Below are 25,345 nucleotides of genomic sequence, written 5' to 3' on the forward strand. Positions count from 1 at the left end.
CAACCACGTCTCCTGGACCGACCACTACATTGCCCACTTCACCACCTCAGGACCCACCAACACTAGTACCATGCCCTCCAGATCCACATGCAGAAACTAGAATAAGTTATCAGAAGACCACTGGAACTTCCACTTCCCAGACACAACATCCAACCCAGAACAGGATGCAAAGAACTTCTCCCAGTGGAGCACAGAAAGTGATGACACATTTGCCCACACCAAGCTGGGCAATTCCAAAGGACCAGCCAGAAATGCCAGCTGGTTCACTGTGGAGCTGAAATCCAAACGTAATTGTCGGCAACTAGAAGGGAAGTGGCGCACCAGCAAAAAGACAGGAGATAATTTCACCTTCAAAACAGAACCACCGCACAACCAGCACCACCGCCTCCTGATAAAACAAAGATGAACACCCTAGCAGAGGCATAGAAGCCAGAACAAACCGCAGCAAAGAGCTCTTCACCATCGTGAAAGAGTTGTTCTAACCCACAGCCAAAGAGAATGACATCATCCCCTCCCAAGAGCTGTATGACACCCTGGCGGATTTCTTCCACAACAGGATCTCAGTCATCTACAAAAACTTTAAACCCCAACTCTCCACCACTGACAGCATCAGCCAGCTCACACCCATGAACCCAAACCCCAAACACCTGCTTACTCAGTGGGTCCCTCTCACAACTCAAGCCACAATCTCCTTAATGAACTCCATGCACTCGGGAGCAACCATGAAACCTGTCTCCACCACATCTTCAACCTCGGGAGCAAGACAATGGACGATGAGCTCAAGAAAGTCCTGAACACCTCCATCACTTAGGCCTCCTTCCCTGAGGACTGGAAACATGCTCAAGTGAGGCCCCTCCTGAAGAAACCATCTGCCCACCCAGCAAAACTAAATATCTACTTGCCCATCTCCCTGCTCCCTTTTCCAGTAAAGGTTCTTGAGAAGGCTATCAACCAGCAACTCACAGAACACCTAGAGCACAACAACCTCCTGGACCCCTCTCATTCCAGATTCCAAGCCAACCAAAGCACTGAGATGAACAAGTTACTTACCTTCGGTAACGATATATCTGTAAGAAACATTAGTTAGTGTTAGATTCCTTACCTTAGAATATCCCCAGGCGTCAGTCTGGATCCGGAAACTTTTGCGTAGCAGTACCCCTGCGCGTCGGTAGGCGTCGTCTGCAGGCGTCCCCTGCGGCTCCGCGTCCGTCGTCGGCGTCGTGCGCCGTGATGACGTCGCTGGAGTACATAGACGCCGCCTCCGCGCGCTGACGTCAGTTCTTTGCACACAGCTTTTCCGCGCCAGGAGACGCAGAGCCATGAGAGAACCAACACTGGTGCCATGTACAAACTAGGGCCCTGAAAAGGGATGACCTTAACCCTAGGTATCAGTTCGCAGAACGGGGAGGATGGGTGGGTTCGGTAAGGAATCTAACACTAACTAATGTTTCTTACAGATATATCGTTACCGAAGGTAAGTAACTTGTTCATCTGAAAGAAACACGTTAGTGTTAGATTCCTTACCTTAGAATACATACCCCAGCAATACCAACCCCGGTGGTGGGTCTGCGAACCAATACAAAACTACACCAGAAAGTCCTGGAGGACAGAACGGCCAAAGAAGCCATCCCTCCGGACTTGACTGTCCAGGCAGTAGTGCCTCGCAAAGGTGTGCAGCGAGGCCCACGTAGCCGCTTGGCAAATGTCCTGCAAGGGGACTCCCCGGCCCAGGGCAGTAGTAGCCGCCGTGGCCCGAGTGGAATGGGCCCTCAGCCCAACAGGAGGCTCCTTCCGAGCCAAAGAGTAGCACGCTTTGATGCAGAGGACGACCCATCGAGAGATGGTTCGCTTACAAACCGCCCGTCCCTTCTTCGCACCCACGTAGCCAACAAACAGTTGGTCATCCACCCGGAACTGGCGTGTGCGATCCATGTAGAATGAAAGCGCACGTTTTGGGTCCAGACGGTGGAGCCGCTCTTCATCCTTTGAAGGATGCGGAGGCGGGAAGAAGGAAGGGAGGGTGATGGACTGCCCGATGTGAAAGGCCGAAACAACCTTGGGCAGGAAAGAAGGTCTAGTCCTCAGAACCACCTTGTCAGGATGAATGGACAGGAAAGGAGGTTGGACAGAAAGAGCCTGGAGCTCACTCACTCTCCTGGCAGAGGTGATGGCCACCAGGAAAGCCGTCTTTAAAGTCAGGAGACGGAGAGGACAAGAATGAAGGGGCTCAAAGGGAGCACACATCAGGAAGGTCAGAACCAGGTTCAAATCCCACTGAGGCATCACAAACGGAACAGGTGGAAACATGTGAGTGATGCCCTTTAAGAACCGAGTTACAATCGGGGATTTGAACAAAGAAGGCTGATCAGGAAGCCTCAAAAAGGCTGAAAGGGCAGAAAGGCAGCCCTTGATAGTGCCCAGAGCAGAGCCCTGCTGGGCAAGAGAAAGAAGAAACAGAAGAACCTCCGAAAGAGGGGCAGAGAGAGGATCCACAGCCTTTGCTGTGCACCATGCCACAAATCTGTTCCACCGACAGGCGTATACCGACTTAGTGGAGGGACGCCTGGCTGCCAGAATAACATCACAGACTTCAGGAGGCAAGTCAAATGGCCTCAACTGCCGCCGCTCAATCTCCAAGCATGGAGGTGGAGACTGGACAGGTTCGGGTGGAGGACCGTCCCCTGCTGCTGCGACAGAAGGTCCTCCTGAAGAGGCAGGCGGATCGGGGGACCGACTGACATGCTGAGTAGCTCGGGATACCAGTACCTTCGAGCCCAGTCCGGAGCCACAAGGATAACTTGGGCCCGGTCGCGCCTGATCTTCTTCAGCACTCTGGGCAGAAGTGGTATAGGCGGAAAGGCGTATAACAGACCGCAACTCCACTCGCGCCGAAAGGCGTCGCCGTGCGAGTGCCGTCTTGGAAACTCCAACGCGCAGAACTGATGACATTGCGCGTTCTCTTCTGTGGCGAATAGATCTAACCAAGGCTCTCCCCATTGCCGAAAGATGCCTTGCGCCACGTCCGAGTTCAGACGCCATTCGTGATCCATCGAGCACCGACGGCTGAGTTCGTCCGCCCTGGCGTTCAGAGAACCTGCCAGGTGTTGAACCGTCAGAGTCACGCCCTGACGTTCCAGCCATTGCCAGAGGCGCAGAGCCTCCTGGCAAAGGGTCCACGACCCCACTCCGCCCTGTTTGTTGCAGTACCACATGGCGGTGGTGTTGTCGGTGAACACCTGCACTACACTCCCGTTGACAAAGGGGAGGAATGCCTTCAGTGCCAGACGAATCGCCCGCAGCTCCAACAGATTGATATGGAGCCGGGACTCCGCCGGAGACCAGATGCCTCTGATCTCTGCCTCTCCCAAGTGGCCACCCCAGCCCAGGAGGGACGCGTCCGTCACGACAACGTGCTCCGGTTGGGGAAGGGAGAGGGACCTGCCCCTGACCCAATCGCGGTCCGTAAGCCACCACTGCAGTTGTCTCGCAGTGCCCTCCGAGATCAAGACGTGGTCGGACAAGTTGCCCTGATGCTGGGCCCACTGAAACTTCAGGTCCCACTGCAGAGCCCGCATCCGCCACCTGGCGTGATGCACCAGAAGGATGCAGGAAGCCATCAGTCCCAGCAGCCGCAGCGTCAACCTGACCGAGACTCGGGATAGCGGCTGAAAGATGGGAATCAAAGCCTGAATATCCCGAACCCGCCGTTCCGGAGGATAAACCCGAAACTGCGCCGAGTCCAGAACCGCTCCGATGAAAAGGAGCTTTTGAGAGGGACACAGGTGTGATTTCGGCACGTTGATGGAGAACCCCAGGTCGTGCAAGAGGTCTGCCGTCATCTGAAGGTGGTGGACGACTGTCTGGGGCGAGCCCGCCTTCAACAACCAGTCGTCTAGGTAGGGGAAGACTGAAACCCCTAACCTGCGCAGATGAGCTGCGACCACCGCCATCACCTTTGTGAACACCCGTGGGGCGCTGGTAAGGCCGAAGGGGAGCACGATAAACTGAAAGTGCTCCAGGCCTACCATGAACCGCAGGTAACGCCGGTGGGCCGGCAGGACGGGGACGTGAAAATAGGCGTCCTGCAAGTCCAACGCTACCATCCAGTCTTGCGGGTCTAGAGCAGCCAAGACCTGAGCTAACGTCAACATCTTGAACTTCTCCTTCCGGAGGAAGCCGTTGACGTTCCTTAGATCCAAGATAGGACGTAGGCCCCCCTTGTCCTTCTTGGGCACCAGAAAGTAGTGGGAATAACAACCACGCCCTACTTCTGGCCCAGGAACGCGCTCGATGGCCCCCTTGGCCAAGAGGGCCGTAACTTCCTCCTGCAGAAGTGTCAAGTGGTCCCCCGACACACGGTGGTTCTGCGGTGGCATGGCTGGAGGAGAGGTCTCGAAGGGGAGGGAGTAGCCCCTTCGGACAATTTGCAGCACCCACCTGTCCGAAGTGATTGTGCGCCAGTGAGCGTGGTGATGGCGAACCCTGCCACCCACTGGCGTCACATGGGGCCGAAAGCACGGACTAGGAGGATTTTGGGGTAGATGCTGCGGGGGAGGGTGTGGTCTGACCCCGCCGTTGTCCCCGACCGCCACCTCGGCGGTTTCCACGGCCGCCACCGCGTTGAAAGGATTGTTGCGGCGCGTGGCTGGCAGCACGTGTGGGGGCGCCCCTTCCTTGGCCACGAAAGGGGCGAAACGAACCCGGTTGCTGACGCTGGGTCGAGAGACCCAAGGACTTGGCCGTGACCCTGGAGTCCTTGAAGCGTTCCAGCGCGTGGTCCGCCTTGTCACCGAACAGGTGACAGCCATCAAACGGCATGTCCATCAGGGTATTCTGGACATCAGCCGAAAAATTGGCGGATCTCAGCCAGGCGTGGCGACGAATCGCCACCGTCGTAGACATAGCTCTGCCCAGCGAGTCGGTCGTATCAAGACCACACCGAATTGAATATTTCGCTGCATCTCGGCCCTCAGCCACAGCCTGACCGAGTTTTGCCCGCACCTCCATGGGGCATTCTGGCAGCAGCTCCGCGACCGTATCCCACACAGAGTGGGTGTAGCGGCCCAAGAGGCAGGCGGTGTTGCAAGACCGCAGGCCCAAACTAATGGACGAGAAGACCTTTTTGCCAAACTGGTCATACCTCTTGGATTCCCGGTCGGGCGGGGCCGACGGGAATGCGGACTGGGAGGTCGAGGCCTGGATCACCAGACTCTCAGGAGTGGGGTGGGTAGACAGGTACTTGGGGTCGTCCGGACAAGGACGGTGGCGCCTGGCCACGTTCCGATCAACAGGCGCACCTGAAGCGGGCCTGGACCACGTGCCCAACAGAACGTCTGACAAGGCTTCATTAAACGGCAGCAGTGGCTCCAGTGGGCATGACTGCGGTTTGAAGACCTCGGTGAGGATGTTAGGCCTCACGGCCGCGACGGGGAGCTCAAGGTTTAAGGCCTTGGCAGCCCTCATCAGCACCACAGAATAGGCAGCTCCCTCCACCGATGCCACGGAAGGAGGAGAGATCAAACCAGGGTTAGGAGAGTCGTCCAAACCACTGGCATCCCCCAAGTCACCTGTCCAGTCCGGGTCATACTGGCACTCGCGAGCCAGAGGGTCCTCGGACCCCTCCCAACCTTCACCGTACTCCTCATCCTCTCCGTATTCGGAGTCAATGATGAAGACCGGCTCCTCGGGGTTCATGGGCCCCATCGGCGCCGGGACCGGCGTCGAGCGACGCCCGTCCGGCGCCGCGTCCGGCGTCGGAGAAGGTAAGGGGACGGCGCCGCCCGGAGCCAGCGCCGGAACCCCACCGCCGGCCGGAACCGGCAGTGGAGAACCGGCGCCGCGCGGGGGCGGCGTCGGGGGTAACCCCGATGGCAACGGCGCCGGGGAGGCCGGAAGACCAGCCGGCGCCGATCCCGAAGGCCCCTGCGGCGCCGGGGTCAGAGCCGTCGGCGGCGCCGGGGCCGGAGCACCCGACGGCGCCGAGGCAGGGACACCCGAACCGCCAGGGCCCCCAGACGGCAGCACTGGGCCCGAAGGCACCGTAGGCCCCGTCGGAGAAGCGAGCGCCCTCATGGCCATGAGGAACGCCTCGATCTCCTCAGGCGTCGCGCCATGCCCAGGGACCGGAGGGTATGAGGCAGGCCGCGCCGGCGACTCTCGCGGAGCCGCGGGGTTGGGGTCACCCGAGCCCCCGGCCGCATCGCGCGAGCGTCAGGGGGAGTCGGGGGTACGATGACGACGCCCCGACTTCTTGTGCTTCCTACCTGACGAGCCTGACGAGTGGTATCGACTTCCGGAAGGCTCGGCGCGGCTCCGCGACCGCTCCCTCGAACGCTCTCTCGACCTCCGGCCGGACCGGGACCGCTCCCGGTCCCGACGTGGGGCCGACACCCGGAGCTCCAGCAGCTTGCGGGACCGCTCCCGCCTAGCCTTGTTGGTAAGGGCCCGGCAGTCGACGCAGGAGTCCACGTCGTGGTCGGGGCCCAGACACCGGAGACAGAGGCGGTGATGGTCTGTGACCGACATCGTGCGCTCACAGTCATCGCAATTCTTAAACCCAGGCATCCTATCAGGCACAATAGAGAAAAAACAATCGAAAAACTTGGTCAAAGACCGGAGTACTGCTCTTCAGATCTGCGTCCACTGGCGCGGAAAAAAAGAAGAACTGACGTCAGCGCGCGGAGGCGGCGTCTATATACTCCAGCGACGTCATCACGGCGCACGACGCCGACGACGGACGCGGAGCCGCAGGGGACGCCTGCAGACGACGCCTACCGACGCGCAGGGGTACTGCTACGCAAAAGTTTCCGGATCCAGACTGACGCCTGGGGATATTCTAAGGTAAGGAATCTAACACTAACGTGTTTCTTTCAGATAGCTCTGTTCGCAGGCACCGACATCAGTGCCCTCCTGGACCACATATAAATGGCAGCCCTCATCCTCCTGGACCGGTCAGCTGCCTTTGACACCATCTCCATCACCTTTTAAGCAGCAGACTCCACCACATAGGTGTCCAGGGAGACACCCTCAAATGGACCACCTCATACCTCGCCGGTTGGGCCAAGAGGATCCTTCACCCACCGTTCACCTTGGAATCAAAGAAGATAATCTATGGTGCCCCCCAAGCATTGTCCCTCAGCCCCACCCTCTTCAACAAGTACATGAACTCCCTGGCAAACACTGTCAGATCGCACTGACTCAACATAATCTCGTACGCCGATGACACCCAGATCATCCTCTCACTGTCAGAAGACCACCTCCACCACCAGAGCACCTCCAAAGATGCATGAGGAACATTGCTGACTGGATGAAGAACAACTATTTCAAGTTCAACTCCGACAAGATGGAAGTCCTCATCTCTGGGAACACCACCTAGCCATTGAACACCACACGGTGGCATGCTGAATTCAGCCCTTCCCCGCCCGACACACCACTCCTGCAACCATGGCATTCTCCTGGACAGCAAGCTATCCATGAAAATACAGGTAAATACAGACTCACTTGCCTGCTTCCACACCCTACACATGTTCTGCAAGAACTTCAGGTGGCTCCTAGTCAACCCCAGAAGAACCGTCACACAGAACCATGTCACAAGCAGGCTGGAATACGGGAGCACACACTACGTAGGAATCCATGCACACCTCTTAAAGAGACTACAAACAATACAAAACTCCACTGTAGGACTTCTCCTCGACCTCTTCTAATGGACCCACGTCACACTGCATCTCAAGAATCTACATTGGCTCCCGATCCAGAAGAGGTGCCAGTTAAAGCCTGACACCGAAGAAAGAGTTATGCACTGCATTTATTATGATGCATCGGGGCAAACTGAGTGCTGGAGTGTGAGGCAGTGTGCGCCCACCCCCCTCCCATTTGAAAAGGCTCCCTTGAGCTAACGAGCTGACGAGCTCTGGTTGATGCACCTGCGCCCAGAGAGTGGTACCGAGACCTGAGAAGACTTTAGACAGTATCTCAAGCACCCCCCAAAAAGTGTTGCTCTCTACCAAAGAAGGACAATTATCCTGAAACACGTGTCTAGAGATACACAGCACTGGCTGCACCACACCGAATAAAGTGTTATCATGCACTGCATTTATTATGATGCATCGGGGCAAACTGAGTGCTGGAGTGTGAGGCAGTGTGCGCCCACCCCCCTATTTGAAAAGGCTCCCTTGAGCTAACGAGCTGACGAGCTCTGGTTGATGCACCTGCGCCCAGCAAGTGGTACAGAGACCTGAGAAGACTTTGGGCAGCATTTCCAGCACCCCCAAAGAAGTGTTGCTCTCTACTGAAGAAGGACAATTATCCTGAAACAAGTGTCTAGAGATACACACCACTGGCTGCACCAACAAGGGTGAAAAACTAAAGCCTGACACCGAAGAAAGTGTAATCACGCACTGCATTTTTTTATGATGCATCGGGGCAAACTGAGTGCTGGAGTGTGAGGCAGTGTGCGCCCACCCCCCTCCTATTTGCCAGTTAAAGATGTTGACCCAAGCATACAAAGTCCTGCACAATGAGGGACCAGTATACATCAATAAATACATGACCTTCTACCAACCGACCAGATACCTACGATCCGCCTTCTTCCTTGCAGACATCCCCTGGAGCAACAGTAGAGTACGCTCCTTCTCACACCTGTTGGCCAAGGCTAGAAAATGATCTCCCTCTGCACATCGAGACCACCCATCGCTCCAGAAGTTCATGGAAGGATACAAGACCTGACTGTTCGAATGAACATATCACCACCAGTTAGCTATTCCAGCGCCTTGAGACCCTCAAGGGCCATTTGCTGCACTTCATAAAATTCCTGCTTTTTTGATTGGTATGGCAGATACTATTGCATCAGGGGGATCCCCAATAGCCAGCCATGGGACAGCCTTGAATGAGGTTCTGGGAAAGTAAATAATTGTATTTGCAGCATTGACACAGAGTGGCGAAACTTTAAGTCAAACCCTGTTCAATGTATATGTGCGACTGTTGGCGGATGTAATTAAGAGCTATGTGTTTAAGATTGTGTCCTATCCAGATGACACACCTCATCATTATACTGTCTAACAATTACTCTCATATAACTGCTTTTTTGTGCCTCTGCTTAGCAGAAGTGGCTAAATGGATGGACTTAAGTTGCCTTAAGCTCAAAGCTGGGAATACAGAGGTTCTGATCATTGGGCAATAACTCAAACATCTGGTCAACCGAGTAGTGGCCTAGGAAGCTGGGTCCAGTACCAGACTCCAAACCAAAGGTCAAGAATCTCGGCATATGGGTGAATGAAAAGCTGTCTTTGGACACCCAAATTACTGCAGTGGCAGTAAAATGCTTTGGAATTCTTAAAATGCTGAAGAAAATACTTTGCTTCTTGCCTGATGCAGCAATAAGACAGTAGTTCAGCCTTGATATTGTCAAAACTGGACTACTGTAATGTTTAATATCTTGGCGTGACACAGGGCAGGATTAACAGACTACAAAGAGTGGAGAACGCTGCGGCCCGGCTCATACTGAATTTGCCAAAGCGTGAATCAATGGAGGCTGCGCTAAATCAGCTTTATTGGCTCCCTGTGAGACATAGAACCTCTTTTAAAGCCTTGTGTTACTGTTACAAAGCCCTGAATAACAAAGGGCGATGTTATTTGCAACCATTTGTCAGACCTTATGTACCACTGAGGAACCTTAGATCAGCAGTGGAGATGCTGACAATTGTTCTCAGATAGAAAATATGTATGGGCGGGAGCTCATTTGGTTTCCTGGTACATAAATTGTGGAATACTCTGCCTGAAGCAGTTTGTGAAGCCCAGTCAGAAGACCTGTTTAGGAAAAAACTTTAAACCTTTTTTTTAAGCTCAAGATGTATGGGGGTTTGATAACTGCATTGAGGCTGGTGGAAACCTATACCTAGCTCTGAGAAACCTCAAATGAGGTAGCTATGTGCTTCAGAAACTGTATTATTGTTATTATTATTTAGTGGCAGTAGCTGAGGTTTCAGCAAAGCAAATTGATCCTGGTAGAGCAGTAATCCGGGCTAGTGCTTAATTTCATAATGGCACCAAATCAAACGTTGTCGAGTGATATACTGCTGGAGCACTGATATCCAGTGTCTGATCTGAAGAATCTGAGAGAAACAGTTGCCACTGTGACCCGGTGGCACTGACTAAGAGGAGAAAATTACCCCAGTTGGCACTGAACCATCCACTGGATGGGATGATGGGGACTTTAGAACACTTTTCACAGGCAGATTACAATCTCCACTATGGCAGGGCAGGACAGACTCTCCATTTATTCCACCAGGCATTTCCCTGGTTGGCTGGAGCCTGTGGAGCCAGTGTTGAAAGCTCAGGGCCTTTTCTGAGCTACTGTTAGCCTCTCCCCAGTGGCCCGAGGTTACTTACCTCAGGCGTGGGGAGGCATCAAGAGAGTGCTACAGATTGGAAGATAGAGGGGAAAGTCAGAGAGAGGAGAGGAGGAGAGTGACAGAAGGGATGGATAGAAAGAGCGAGATTGTGCGAGGATACAAATGGGAAAGGGGCTGGTTTGAGCATTTTTACAAGAGCTACTGTTGGTTCCCCAATCCAGCCCTGGGCAGGACATACAAGAACTTGCTTATCAACAATGGGACTGCCTCAGTTCATTCCGGAGCTATTTGGCTACTGCTATCCCCAATGTGGATCATGGTAGGTGGGAGAGTGAAGCGTAAACAGGAGCTTTAATAAGAGAAAATGGCCGAAAAGAATATTTTAAAGATGGAAAGGATATTTTTTGTAGGAATACATTTTGCTTTTATGCCATCCGATTCCTTAGTCTGACATGCAAACTGTAGTGTATGGTGTTACCTCTCACAAGAGGAAGTATTGGGAGTGACAAACAGACCTATAAATAGGGACAATGATCTGCACTGTTCTAAAGGATGATGTGTTCACCACTAACCAACTAAACTAAATAGATTATGCCTCTAATGTGTTTTAGGAACAAGAAAACATTAGTCTACACAACACACATCAGACTTTCATACAGCTTGAAGTACAAAAACGTTGTCTTAACATGCTTTGAACAAGAGTAATATTCATTGATGAATCTAGAGAATACCTTTAGGTTTGTTTGTGGTTGGAAGATGTACTACTTAAAGCCTCTACAAAAATCCAAGCCACGCCTCACATGCTTACATACTGGAAAGCATCCATATTATCGGATCTAGCCACAGTTGCATCACAGAGGAGAAATTGGGATAGGAATGTAGGTATACTTTAGCTTCAGCGGGGACCCATCCCACACTGGCCCTACGAGCAATCTTCCAGCAGAGTTCTAGACTATGCTAGATTGGAGATAATGCCCATGTGTGCTCCTACCCATAGTGGAGGGTGTTTACTGTTCCCTGACCAGACTACAATGAGATGGATATTTGGTACTAACTGAATGATTTTGCAAGAGCAAAGACTGTTTTAATTTGTGTCCCAGGAGACGTATCTGCTGTCACACTCTGGTCAGCCTCTCATAATTGGGATTTGTGAAAACATACTTAAACTGTATTGTATTACATTTAGATACACCCATAAAGAGAAATTATAATTATATTTAATCACAAATGTATCCACTTTTAATCAAGTATAAATGCCGTTTTCTGTTGCTTGAAGCTTCACGTGGCACTATTCAAGACTCGGACCTTTCAAGGCCTTTACGAACCTGGAAGCTAGAATGCTCCATGTTGTGCAATGCACATTTTCCAGTATCGTAATCTCGCTTTGAAACGTGGCAAGCGAAGTGGGATTTTGTGAGAAGAGTGGAATATTGGGTGCAAAAAGGATATCTTCCCCATTAGGCTATCCTGAGCTTTTTTGAGGGACAGCTCCTGACATTGCACATTGGATACGTTTTTAGTTACAACAAGTTTCTGTAATGTGGTCATAATACATTGACTTGTACTGAGAGTAATTGTATATGGGGAACATCCTTAACAACGACTCCGGAACAACAAGTTAGAGTCACGCCAGCCGAACGACGACTTGCAGGAACAATGACTTAGACTGAACCACACGTGTGTGGTTTAGGCTTAGACGGTCTAGTGTTCGGGATGGGCAGTCCTGAGGAGTGTCTGAGGAACAGGAGAGGTACAAGTGGTTTGGGGTGGGGAGGGGGGGTTTGGGTGTTATTTTTTAGGGGGTGAGAAGGAGTTCGGGTAGATATTAAGGGGTGGTGGATTAGTGTTAGTTTTTAGGGGTTGGGGAGGTCATGATCGTTTTTAGGGGATGGGAGGGGGTTGTGTTAGTATTTAGGGGTGGGATCTTTGTATTAGATTTAAGGGGTGGGGGTTCCTGATAGTTTTTAGGGGGGGTGGAAGGATTTAGTGTTAGTTATTAGGAGGTTGGGGGAGTTCATGTAAGTTTTTAGGGGGAGGTGGGGGGTACGGGGTAGATTTTAAGGAGTGGGAGTGGTTCGGAATAGATTTTAAGGGGTGGTTTACCATGCATTCCTTTATCACAAAAATTTGTGGTAAAAGAAAGCATGGTAAAAAAAAAAACGTTGTTGATATGCGGAACTCGTTTCAACATACAACCATTATATATATTTATTTTATTTTTTATTTTATTTAACGCGATTTTATATAGCGCAAACTTTACCCGAAGGTGTCAGAGCGCTTTACATAATAACCAGTTGCAAAACATAAGGACTTAGGATTACATACGTTACAAAAAAGATACAAACAGAAAAAATTGCAAATGTACAAGATGTAAAGTCACACAAGGAAGAGATACAAATGGATATACTCTAAGAGTCACATAAGAATGGTAGAGAGTACAAAGGTCTACTGCATATACTAGTGATTAGAGTTCTCTATATACATATATATACAAATAGTAGATTTTCTCAGGTCAAGACCCAAAAAACCAGGAGAGCAGAGTTCCATTAAGTGGGGTCGGAGGGGGGACGCAGTCACAACACCAAGGGAGGGTGGGAGGGATACAAGGGTGTGGAGAAAAGGCAAATCAGAAAAAGGAAGAAACATTTGAGGATCGTCAAGGGGGAAATGAGGGAAAAGGAGAGGGAATGGACAAGATGGCGGGTCAGGGTCCAGAGAAAAGCGGCCGTGAACAGCAGCAAAATGGCGGCCAGGACAAAAGAAGAAAAAAAACATAAAGAAGTCCATGAGTGACCCCGTGAGTATGGATTAGAGTGCCAGGAGAAGTCGGGGGGGGGGGGGGGGGGGCTAACATAGCTCAGAAATCAAAGTCAGGAAGGGAGAGGAGGCGTTTAGGCCCGGGTCCACTGGAGCAACTTCGAAGACAATCAGACGGTCATGGCTCCCTCACCCCCATACCTGGGAAAAGTTTGCTGGTTACTCGCTCTTGCCCAGCTGCAGCAGCACTTTGACTACAACAGAAGTTGTTGGAGAGGGGGCACACATGGGTTGAAGGTCTGAAGGAAAGCCAGGCTCAGCTGTCCTTGCGCCTCCAGTCCCGAAAGCGGGGGCTGAGTGCTTAGACTCCTGGGTGTGGGCACCTCTGCGAGAACGTCTGCGCCCCCCGATCCGTGGCGTGACAGGCCGCTCCAATGAAGAGTTTTCTCCGGGGTGGGTGAGGGCCTCCATCCGCTACACAGTGCACTCCCATTATGCCAATGCCAGGGGTCCCCAGGTGGTGCTCAGGTGCCGAGAAGCATCCGACGAGTGTTGACGTGGTCACTTCGCAGGTACCGGGGGACCGCTGGGTTACTCTGTCTATGTCCATACTATGTCCATTTGACATGCTTTTAGATCTTCGATCCAACGGACTGTTTTCTAGTGAGAGCCCTGTTAGGTTGAATGATAGTTGTCCTTTTGATATTTAGCTTTGCTGCCTTCTAGTTTTCTTTAAATCTAGTTAAACTTAAGGCTTTTTGATGTGGTGTGGTTTATTTTTAACAGATGGAGTATTGTGGTGGCGGAATTGCCTCGGCAAAGGGTATTATGGCAGTACTGGGTCGAACTCTGTAAGAGGGACCCAGGTGCCAGAGGAAGAGGAGAAGTTTCTCCAGGGGAACGGAGATGGACAAGCACCTAGCACTGAACTTAAGTGCTTAACAAGCAATGATGACTCTAAAAGTTTAGATAAAAGTCTAACAGCATTTACTGCATTTGTTGTTCCTTCATACTGCTTACATTGTTTATGGCTGATGTATTGTTAAATGGTGCACAAAGCTGTTGTCAGGATGGGAGATGGCGGAACAATAAAAGAAAAGTGGTTGGGCAGGAAGGACTGTGAAGTGGCAAAAAGCATTGGCAAAGTCAATATGTCTCGCTTTTGGGACCTATTGGCTTTGCCAATACATTTTAGCCCCGCTGAATGTTGTTTGTCTGGATGTTTTATTTCCTGATGCACACACAACAAGATCACACACGTTTGAGAAGGGTTAAAATACAGGTACAGACTGGATGCGAAACAGTTTTAGTAACTTTTGATCCATTTAAGCTAGAAATATTTTTTGGGGGTAAAATCCGTAGATTATGCATCAGATTATTAATTGTGTGGCACACTCATAATTATGTGAAATAAGCCATGGCCGCAGTTTTGCACGATTACAGTGGCCTTGACCATTGCTTGTGCTGAACACAATTCCAATATTTTTTAACTAACTATTATCCATTCATTTATTTTCAAAAAAGTGCTCCTTGGGACAGTTTTGAAAATATTATTAGTTTAACCGTCAACAAACGTTCTGCTCGATTTACTATACCATGCACAGTGTAAATATTTGTATCATCTGCTTACCCAGCCTTGACAAAGGTCCGGGTTAGATCTGCTAGCCACAGTGCTTGGGTGGTATGGGATGTGGTAAGTGACATCTAAATACTACCCTAAGATGAACCCAGGTATGATTGAGGAGTCTATGTGGTCATCAGGAACAGACAAACACTGAAGCGGAAATAAGAACACGTTACACGAGCTGACGTTGTAACTACAATTAATTTTGTAAAACTCAAAAGCACATTGACGGAAATATTGAATTTGATCGTTCAACAGCTTATGTGATCCATGGAGGCGTCGAGACTTGCATCCAAAAGCAGCCTAGCTAATTTAATATTCGGTTAAAAAAAAAAAGAAACAGCCACAGACTGTCTGACCTGCCACTATCAGAGCACTTGTTTTGACATACACTATTGAAATGCAAATCCCAGTTTTAATCCATAAAGGCATACAGCCTCTTCAGAAAATACGTAAGGAGCACCCCGAAAACCAATCATCTACTATGCCAAGATTTTGCCTACGCAGCAACCTGGATATTAAAGTACAGGCTCAGGAGTCCAGAAACTCACACCACATGAGTTTATCTCAGACATGTGGCTAAAAAACACATGCACCAATTGTGTAAAAAGATGATAAAAAGGGAAAATGTGACTGCCAGTGCTGGGATCCGAACCAGTTAAGTATTGCTGCACTCTTACCCTAAACATTCACCCCAGCACTATCTAGGCCAAGTAAGCTGAGGATTCTTGTACATCATGATAGCAGTGTGTAGTTATGAAGATCAGATAACCGAAGTGTAGTTGAAGATGATTTATTAATCTTAGTTGCAGGTTGGTAAATCCATATAGAGCAGCCCCACCAGGAGCAGCCTGCCTGCTGCTCAGCCCATACTCCAACTGTCACACTTCACCTAACAGGCACCAAAACATTCCATTCATCATCAGCACTTCAACTTTCCATCCTGCACATTCACACTGGCTGAGCAGCTAGGGCCAAACAGGGGAGAAGCATAAATACATATACAAGATACTACACAGTATTTGTTAATGAATTTGCCTATCATCATTAATGCGCGATTGGCTTGCAACCGCAGTGTGCCCTACTGACTAAATGTATCTTCCTGGAAGACTAACACATGACAGGGTGGGAATCTCTGTTAATAAAAAGAAACGTCAAAGGCATCAGAGGTGTGTATAAAATCTCCAATGCTAAAGTGCAGAGAAAGGAGAGGAGCGTTTGTCGTGGTAAAGTGTCATTATATTAGCACCAATCCTGGAGAAAATGACACTTCTATGAAGGAAGCTAACACATTCATAATATTTAAGCCAATTTCCATATGTCAGCCTCTAATGCAAAAAGAGGGCCGCCCCTATCCAGATCATTGAAATACATTGTGGCCATATCCCTTGACCTCACACCTCGACCTTAATTAAGCACATGGTCGTTCCTAAGAAAGGCATCGAAGCACCAGTTACATTACACAAGGTAACTTTTTCTTTTTTTCCAAGGCACAGGATGAGTAAATGATTTGCCCAGAATCACAGGATGTTGCGCCGACGCAGAGAATCGAACCTGGTTCCCTAGGACCCTAAATTGAAACCTCACGTCATATCCTCTCTCATCATAGGAAGCCTCAGGATCAAACAGGCTCACTTGCAGCAGCGGTTGTCCGTGCCCTGAGGGCAAAAGTACCCGCCCGCTGATTATGAAAATAGTGCCCAGATTCTGGTGTGGAGCATGACGGGGCAACTCAGGGTGGGGAGAGCCAAGTAAAAGCTGCAATCGGTTCAACTCTGCTTACGGAAATAGAAGACTATATCCTGGAATGAAAAGATGTAATCCCGTGCTCGGGGCAGGTTACCCAAGGTAGATGAGTTTCCCTAATTTCAAACATGTGGCACGGTAACGTGCAGCACCACAGAAAGGAGCACAGATGGATATCATAAACATGGAACAGGTGTAGCAAACAAGCAACGTCCTTCCCTGTAACATCGCCAGAATGACGGACGCCAACATCAATGATGAGCTCAGCCGATATAATTTTTAAAATATAGGGTGCAAAGAACTAAATCACACATTGCACTTAATTTCCCCTTGTTTATAAGATAAATAGGACCATGTGTAATGCAACTGGTGTTCATTTAAAGCGCACCAATACTTACTTCAAGCTTTGCCAATGTACATTAAAAAAAATTAAATGGTAGGGAGAAAAAGGAGGAATGCGGATAGGGAGGGGTAGGGAGGGGCGAGAGGTGAAATAGGAGGGGGGGAAACGAAGGAATACGAAATAGGAGGAGGATTACGAAGTGGGAGAGGACCAGAGAGAGCAATATGGATGACAGTTTCACAGAAGCAAAGAGCTGTGCTGGGGGGGGGGGGGAAACAGGCAAACACAAGGAGATGATTGACGGAGCTCAGAATCTTCTCAGACACTCACCCCATCACAGATCTGGGTTTAATCCATCATCTGTCTTTAGTTCGCTTCGCCACCCCAGTTCAGACCCAGGGAAAAGAAGGAGCATGGACAGGGATATGGGAAACAACCTGAAAACAATGCGATTCATATGGAACACGAACACAAAACCAAGTAGCGTAAAAATCAGGAGCAGTAGAAGGACACATGGTACTTGGTCCATGATCCAGTGGAGGGACAAATACAAGGGGAAGACTTGACACTATTGATAAAGCGTCATGATATTCTGAAAATTGTAGGGGTGCATCATAATCATGGATACCGCACCCGCACATATTACTGCGTTGTAATAACAGATTATCATTAGTAATAATGAACAATGTGTGTGTAAGGTTAAATATTTAGGTTTGTGTTAGTTGAAAAGGTAAACGACATTCAAATGTACCTATCTATTGCAAAATGCTTAACAAATTAGTTCATGTGCAATGTAATGCGTTAGATTTAAACGTGCATCATAAAAGTCTACACGTGTAGAGATGCCTAAATGTGCCTAAAGGTGAAGAAATGTAAAGTTTGTAGATGTGATGTTTATTAATGCATGTACTCTTATGTGTAAAGGTCTAAATGAGTGTTCACGTTTTTCAATGGAAAGGCCTATTCGTATTTCTTATGTTAGCTGAATTTAGTAGGCCTGAAATGAGTCTCCCTGGAAGAGCTCTCAGTTGAAGACAGTCAGCAGATTTCTTGTGCTTGCAAGGTTACTTCGTTCACATGCTTCTTTTGCAAGTGCAAGTACATCGTTCTGGTTAGCTAGACTGATGCTCTTTGTTTTAGGAGTTAGGTATGGAGGAGATCTGCTACATAGTTTCCAAGAATGCCGATAATTGGAACTCGCTGAAGAAGCCTAAGACCCAATGAGGACACACCAACCGTTGCTGGACTGAGTACAAGTTTTAGTGGAAAGTTACCTACGCGAGGTGTTCGGACAGAGGAGGTGTTGCAGGGGCGTGTTCTATTGGAAGTTAATTTTGTATTAGGGACGGTGCCCAGAGGGAGGAGAGGCAGATGGAGCAGAGAGCCGGTAGGAGGAGAGATCGATTGTTAGAAGGAAGATTTAGCTTTGGATACTAACCCTTAAATGTGAGTGCACTTCTTAGGAAGTTTTCACGAGCTGACACCTTTTCTCAAATTTGACTGGGAGATGTTAACCGCATCGCTGTGGTGGTTATTTTTCAGCTACGCAGCTTTTTTCTAACAGCCGCGTTAGATGACGAGCTCAGCTCGTCATCCGCACACGCCCACCGTGGCTGATGACGAGCTGAGCTCGTCATCAGCATCGAAGGTGTTAAGTTGGGATGTCACCTTAGAGATAATGTAGGAACATAATTAATTGATTATTTTTCTTTTCTGTAATAACTGATGAAGACTGATTTGGATTTTGGAGCAGTCATTGCTTGTTTAATCTTTTTAGAGTTACTTAGTCTTTTCATGCTGCACCGAATTAGACTGGTTCGCAGGATGCACTTTGTATTAGTGCCCCTGTATTTCTTCAACCTCGTCATGAGGAGCTTGTATGTTCAGTTATTTGTGGCTCTGTAATAAAACCCCTAAATTATAAGTCTGAGTCAGTGATCCTTTTAAGTCTAAATTGATTGGCCCATACCGATGGGAGTGAATGTATTGGTTTTCTCCCCTTTACACTTTATCAGATAAAAAGATTCAGCCGGCCGAGGATTCTTAAGAGTGGTAAAAGATGGTAAGATAAGAATCCTGTGTGATCATTATGCTCTGAAAAAAGGGAATGAAGAAAATGAGAGATGCTAAAGCTAGCCAAAGGTAAACTATAGGTGGGCTGGAAGCCCACTGAATGTAAACAGATTGTCTTGAAGAGACAGCGCAAACGCCAGTTATGTGAGGCCTAAAAACGAGCACTTGTGATCCCTTGGTATAGAGTGAGAACGCTCTAGAGAAAGTGTGGTAATAGGGAAGATAGACAGGATTGCCTGTAACTAAAAGCATAGACCATTGAAAGTGGAACACATGAGAATAAGAGGCCCTTTCATCTAACCTCCAAGACAGCTTCACTAGCCTCTCGAACTAGCCTTGTCGAACACGAAGGGATCTTTGAGTGTGAGTGCAAGATATTTTCCCTCCCCTCCTTCGCCAAATCAGTTAGAAGAAACAGTAACTGAAAGGAACCCTTTATAACTTTACATTTGCTTTCCTGTCTCACTCTACAGGATGAGGTGTGAGCACAAGGCTTGCTGATCATTTTCCCTTCAACCAAGGTGTGAATGTACTAGGAGGAATTGTGATGGGGACTGGCAGTCTAAACATAGCAACAGCCACCGAAAGGGACACCTACTCACACTTTTCTAACAGCAATAGGGTAAACACATGTGAAAATATCTAAAGGAGTGAGTGGGACTCATTAATGAGGATGGAAACTAAAGCACAGACCCTTGACATAGGGAGACAAACTAATCTGCTGAGGAGGCAAGAAGACCCCAGGAATAAAAGTGACACTGAATAGTAGCCAATCTTCATCCAGTGGCATGACAAAGTGCACAACGGTAAGCATAAATCCCATGTATGTAGTATGAAAGATACTCAGCACGGTTAGAATACCACATTAGCGCCCTTATAAAGGACTAGTCCTCCCAATCCTTTAGATTTTGTCCTTTCTTGAAGGCAAAAAGTGGGAGAGGCAGTGTGTCTTTGCCTGTGTTTAAAATGCCCCAATGTCCCTTTACAATTTTTTTGATTTGGTTTGACTGCATGCTGAAGGTACTGACACAGGTAATGCGATCTGTTTAGGATTTGGGAGGCAAGACTTCTAATAAGCTGTCTCTAAAGGATAGGTTGGTCCACACTAGACCAAAGAGTGAGATTCCCAGAGCTGTAGGCACCCTTTGGGATATGCCCGCGGTTACGGGTCATCACCCATGTGGCCACTGCGCTGCTTGCCCCCAAACATCTAGGTCTGTGACCATCGACATCGGCACAGACCGACCATGGCAGCAGCGCAGGTTTACAAACTGCAACAGTATGAACCTGATCTATCTGATCACTTGCCCATGTAACAAGAAGTACGTGGGCATGACGACTCGGAAAGTCAAGCTAAGGATATCGGAACATAAGAGCTCGATACAGTGTTGCAGACAAGCCACCAGACTTACCAACCATTTCATCCAGGCACACCATCTACCTACGGACCTACACTGGACCGTGCTGGAACAACCAATGATTTCACCCCATACACCAGATATCATTACATTTCTTTTCAAGCGTGAACAAAAATGGGTGTATAAATTGCAGACAGACAAAACGGAATTAAACGAGGATATCCTGTGGATGTCGTTGTGATAATCACGCCATCACATAGACTACGTGATTTCATAGGATATACCCCATTTCAGTGTCTCTTGGGGTTTCTAAATGTTAACATTTATCTGACATTATGTCACTTGTAAGACTACCACTCAAAAATCATAATCGTCATTAAACCTCTAAAAGAGGTAAAGGATATTCCCTGGCATAGCAACATCTATACTCAATCAGTCAGGTGTCCATCTCTAAGATGACAATCATGCCATCACATAGATCATGTGATATCATAGGATATACCCCATTCTAGTGTCTCTTGGGGTTTTTTGAATGCTAACATGAACTCGACACTATGTCCCTTTTTAAGATTATCACTCGTAACTCATAATCGTCATTATACCTCCAATAGAGATGAAGGACATACACTGGCACAACCACTCCATCAGGTGTCCATCTTTAACGTAACCATGTAAAATAAAAACAAGCACTCTGTCGATCACGCTTTACATTACTTTTACTGAATCTATCATCCATGTAATAGATTTATCTCATTACAGTGTACGGGTACACGTGACTAGAGCTTTTAACAATGTGACCGACATAGATATATCTCTCCATGTCGCCCCAATAACCAATGGGAAAACAAACTACAATTCCCAGATACACCTGACGCTTTCACGCACGATTACGTGCTGCTGGATCAGTGTTCCGATTTTATACTATGTTTACCAACTTTGTAATTAATTTATTTCATCTAAGGAGAAATGTACACATGATGCGAGTTCCCAATGATGTGACCGATATAAGATTATTATTAGAGCGTGGTTCTAACAAGTAATGAATAAACAAACTACAATTCCCAGACACACTTGACGCTTTCACGCATGATTACGTGCTGCTGATCTACGCACTGACGGATATTAATGGCGGCTTCCTGTCCAGTCAGGTACCTCCCTACAAGACAGCCTAGACGGATGTCCGGAGTACCGACGGACAGGTAAGCGCAGTTTCTGCACCACTAGTTTCCAGGCGGGAACCGGGCATGTCACTCTGGAAGGGGTAGCCCCAGATGACAAACTTAATTCATAGCTCGCGTGGCATGGCAGCCTGTTCTGATGTTTGTAACGCGGAAAATGTCGATTTATCTCTCCGCGCTTAGCTCCTTTACACTTGCTTGCTGAGCTGGTCTAAACGAAAAACATGGGACGGCGCCATAGACTCCATCGAGCGCTTTCTAACATTCCGACTTGCCCGATTCTGTTGGTGCTCTCGGCTCCTCGATGGGTGAGCCCGAAGCATCTACAGTGTTCGATAAGAGACGGGGAAAACAACGGCTAATAACTTCCCTGAGTTTGTTTATTGTGCAACTAGCATATTGCAAAATATACCATACTCTATTGCCAACTGAGTACATACACAATGTAATGACCCTGACCAACAGCTTTCTCGTTTAATGTACATAATACAGCTTTTCAGTCCCTCGTTTATTTTACTTTCCTTCCTTCCCTCCAATAGAGCGGTGCTCCGTTTTACCTGAGCTGTAGCCAGGTGAGGTGGGGCGTGCATTCTCCAGAAATTGGGTGAGTGGATACTACAATATCTCTTTTTGCCTAAATAATAGTGCAGCAATTAATAGGTTACTTAATATTAAGAATCCTTTGACCAGTAAAATGAATTGGCGAATGCAATATAATACACATGTTGTGGATGTATGGTTACTATCTTTAATTTCTGTGTGTTTTCTTTATTTATTCGTCTATCGACATTGGGTGATCTATGGACCATCATTACAGGCGAATCTCAGGTGATATTCTTTATAGTACTTCACCATCATTCACATTACGCAGTAGCAGTAACTAAGGTCCTGAGGAAGCAGTAGGAGACCTAATGGCTCCATACTCACTGCAGAACCATGTCGACCTATAACCAACTTTAGTAGTTATTTGTTAACACTACTATGCACTGTTTTTAGTTTTGGGTGTGGATAGGATTCTATTAAAATTGTTTCTCCATTTCTACAACCCAATCTTAACAATCTTTTGCACCTAGCACATATTATTTTTTTCACACTTTTTGCACTGCTAGTCAGTTTACCCCCTGATGCCATAGAACATCACACTCACATTTGTGACTTCTTCCATTAGACTAGGCTACAACCTGCCTAATCTACAGTGGATAAAACCACTTTCCTTCGGGGTGAAGGATCCCAAATGATGTAGGGCGGTACAGGTTGGTAATCTGATGGGAAAAATTATTTTACAGTGATATACTCCCTGTAGATTTTGCGGTTGTACCCTCTAGACACACAGATAATTTATAGATAGTTTGTTCTTTGACCCATTGTTATCCAAGTTGTTGGTATTCATAGTCGTAAGGGATGATAACAATGTAAGGTCGGTAAATATTCCCTCTGACCCCCTCTCTTTTCTTTGTAAGTATATTATGGTCATTGATCCAGCCCTGCAGCCTTCCCAAGAAGACCCGAAGCAAAGATTTTTTGGGTTACGTCCATGAGGCTGATTGGCCTATAATTTGCTGGGTCTAACGCAGAACCTTTTTTATGGATGGGAATAATCTCTGCACCTGCCCACATTTGCGGGGGCGTCAGGCTGCGAATAATTGCATTAAATAGTGAGTAGCTGAAGGTGAAATGTGTTGCCATTGAAATTATGCTATGTATTACTGTGACTGGACACATCTTTTTGTACAGCTAAAATACATATTCGTCTGGAAAAGTAAAAAAAAAATGCCAAAGATAATATATGCATGTTTTGAAACACTGTTCATTAAAGAACACAAATAAAACAAATGTTTGTTTTATAAAATGCCACAAATATGACAGTGTCCGGGTTTGAGTACCTTCCATACTTTCTATTCGATCGTGCCTGTTGGCACATTGGATTAATACATAGTTGATGCCTGCTACAATGTAATTACATTAAAGGTCATATTGTTAGATCGAAATATTAGATTTGTTTATTTTGATAATGGGTTAATTATGTGATTAAATGCGCAAAAAATGAGGCCGTATTTATAAGTAGGTATTTGCATTTTCCAAAGTGCGTTACTGGCATGTAAAACACGCATGGTTGAAATCATTTCATTTAAATAAGGGCTACCTTTCATCAGCACCAAACCACATCAATAACTTGATTTTACATAAACCAAATACATTTTTATAACGTTTTGAACAAGAATCTTGAGCCACATGGGTACATCAATGTCACCAGACTTGCTTCTGGTGTTAATGAGAGAGGATTTATTAATATGATAATGTGCACTTCCCTGAAGTAGATGAGTGCCGTGCATGTCCGAGCAATGTCTCAAAGACATGCGTTAGGCCTGCAGTACTGCCCATTAGCTCAGGTACCTACTAATTGCCATCAATGGTGTACAGATTAATGTGAGAAATACAAAGGACAGCAGGGCTCTTTCCTAAAGGAAACGAGGAGAGACCTTTAAGCAATCATCGAAATTAACAGTCACCTTTTCATGCTACACGGGCTATCGCAGCGAGGGCAGGAATAAGGAAGCAGCAGCAAGATAAGTGGATCCAAGCACAACAGTTGAAGTATATCACCATCAGCAAGCTCTCTGCCCTCGGCGCTTCCTCCACTTCTGAATACGGGCCCTGCTGGCAGACAGTCCATAGCCATAAACAACAGGCAACATTACTAGAGTTGGTGCTTCATGGACACAAAAGAAGCAGCAATCGAGGCCTAAGTAATCTGAACTGTGTGAGGTAAAGTACACTTATGAACATGTAGTGACGAAACGTAATGTTCAGCACTTAGTCATATGATAAAGTGCCTGTCCTACTTGGGTCTAGGCTCTTCTTTACTCAGAATAAACAAGCATTTGTAATGCGTAGTGCACCCAAATGGGGATCCTCCAGCTGCTGTGGGTGAGGGTGAACCGTGATCAAGCAGCGCTCAGTATCTGGCCTGCGCATTAAGAAGGTACCAACAGCAGGAATGCAGGGAAGAGAGGGGCAAGAGAGCACGCAGCGGGAGTGGGAAGCATTGTGAGCGGTGCGTACTGGGCTGTAACAGAGGGCGGGGGGACTGCAGGCGCTCAGCGCACTCGGGTCAGCAGATGTCTGACTGCTGGACTCACAAAACAACAAAGTAGTGCTTACTTTGAAAGGTACTGCCCTGCAGTGTAAGTTCACTGAAGTTGGTCGATGCTGCTTCCGGACTACACAGAAGTTAGTAACGGATCAACGGCTAACTGAAAGCAAGACTATAACAGCAATGACACAGTTAAATGAATCACAAGCGATATGACAAATTGCCCAGAGTTTCACCCAACTTACAGATTACTTAAACTCTCGCTGTGACAGTAGATGCACTGCCAAGGCGAGACCTAAAAACTGGGTGGCTGCACTACAAAAGATGAGGAAAAGGCTGGAGGTTTATTTGCAGAATTAGATCTTTCTGCCTAGTCATTAGTATTTCTGATATTAACTTCAGAGAAACCCTAGTGAGCTATAGGAAGCAAGTAACATGTGTCAGCATCAGGGAGTCTTTCGTAAAAATGCTCCAAGGCTACAATGCATAGCATGAAGCTACGCAATGAGAGGAATCACATCAGAGGTCTGTACTTCATGAAATCCTTAACGGTTCTGCTCTCTAATAATACAACATCTATTAACACACAAGCATTCAAGGTAACTGTCACTTTTCAGTATATTTTCATCATCCATAGTACAAATTCGCAACATTCAGCTCTTCTCTCGCACTCTTGATGGGACACATTTGATTGTCCATGAGCGTCCCTCTCGGCCATGAAAACTTGTCTCCCACCTCATTAACATAATTTAACAATTTTTTACCAATAAATTCCTCCCGCACCTTACTATCGCTACAACGAAAAATGCCTGGTTCTAGCTAA

General features: G+C 47.7%; 1 protein-coding gene across 1 annotated transcript in view; it reads right to left on the reverse strand.

Annotated features, from left to right (window-relative positions):
• Positions 1 to 25,345, reverse strand: part of LGALS12 (galectin 12) — a 262,129-nt gene that overhangs the window by 155,715 nt on the left and 81,069 nt on the right. The gene's annotated exons all lie outside the window — the stretch shown is intronic.

Source organism: Lissotriton vulgaris, chromosome 9, assembly GCF_964263255.1.
Source record: "Lissotriton vulgaris chromosome 9, aLisVul1.2, whole genome shotgun sequence".
Lineage (NCBI taxonomy): Eukaryota > Metazoa > Chordata > Amphibia > Caudata > Salamandridae > Lissotriton > Lissotriton vulgaris.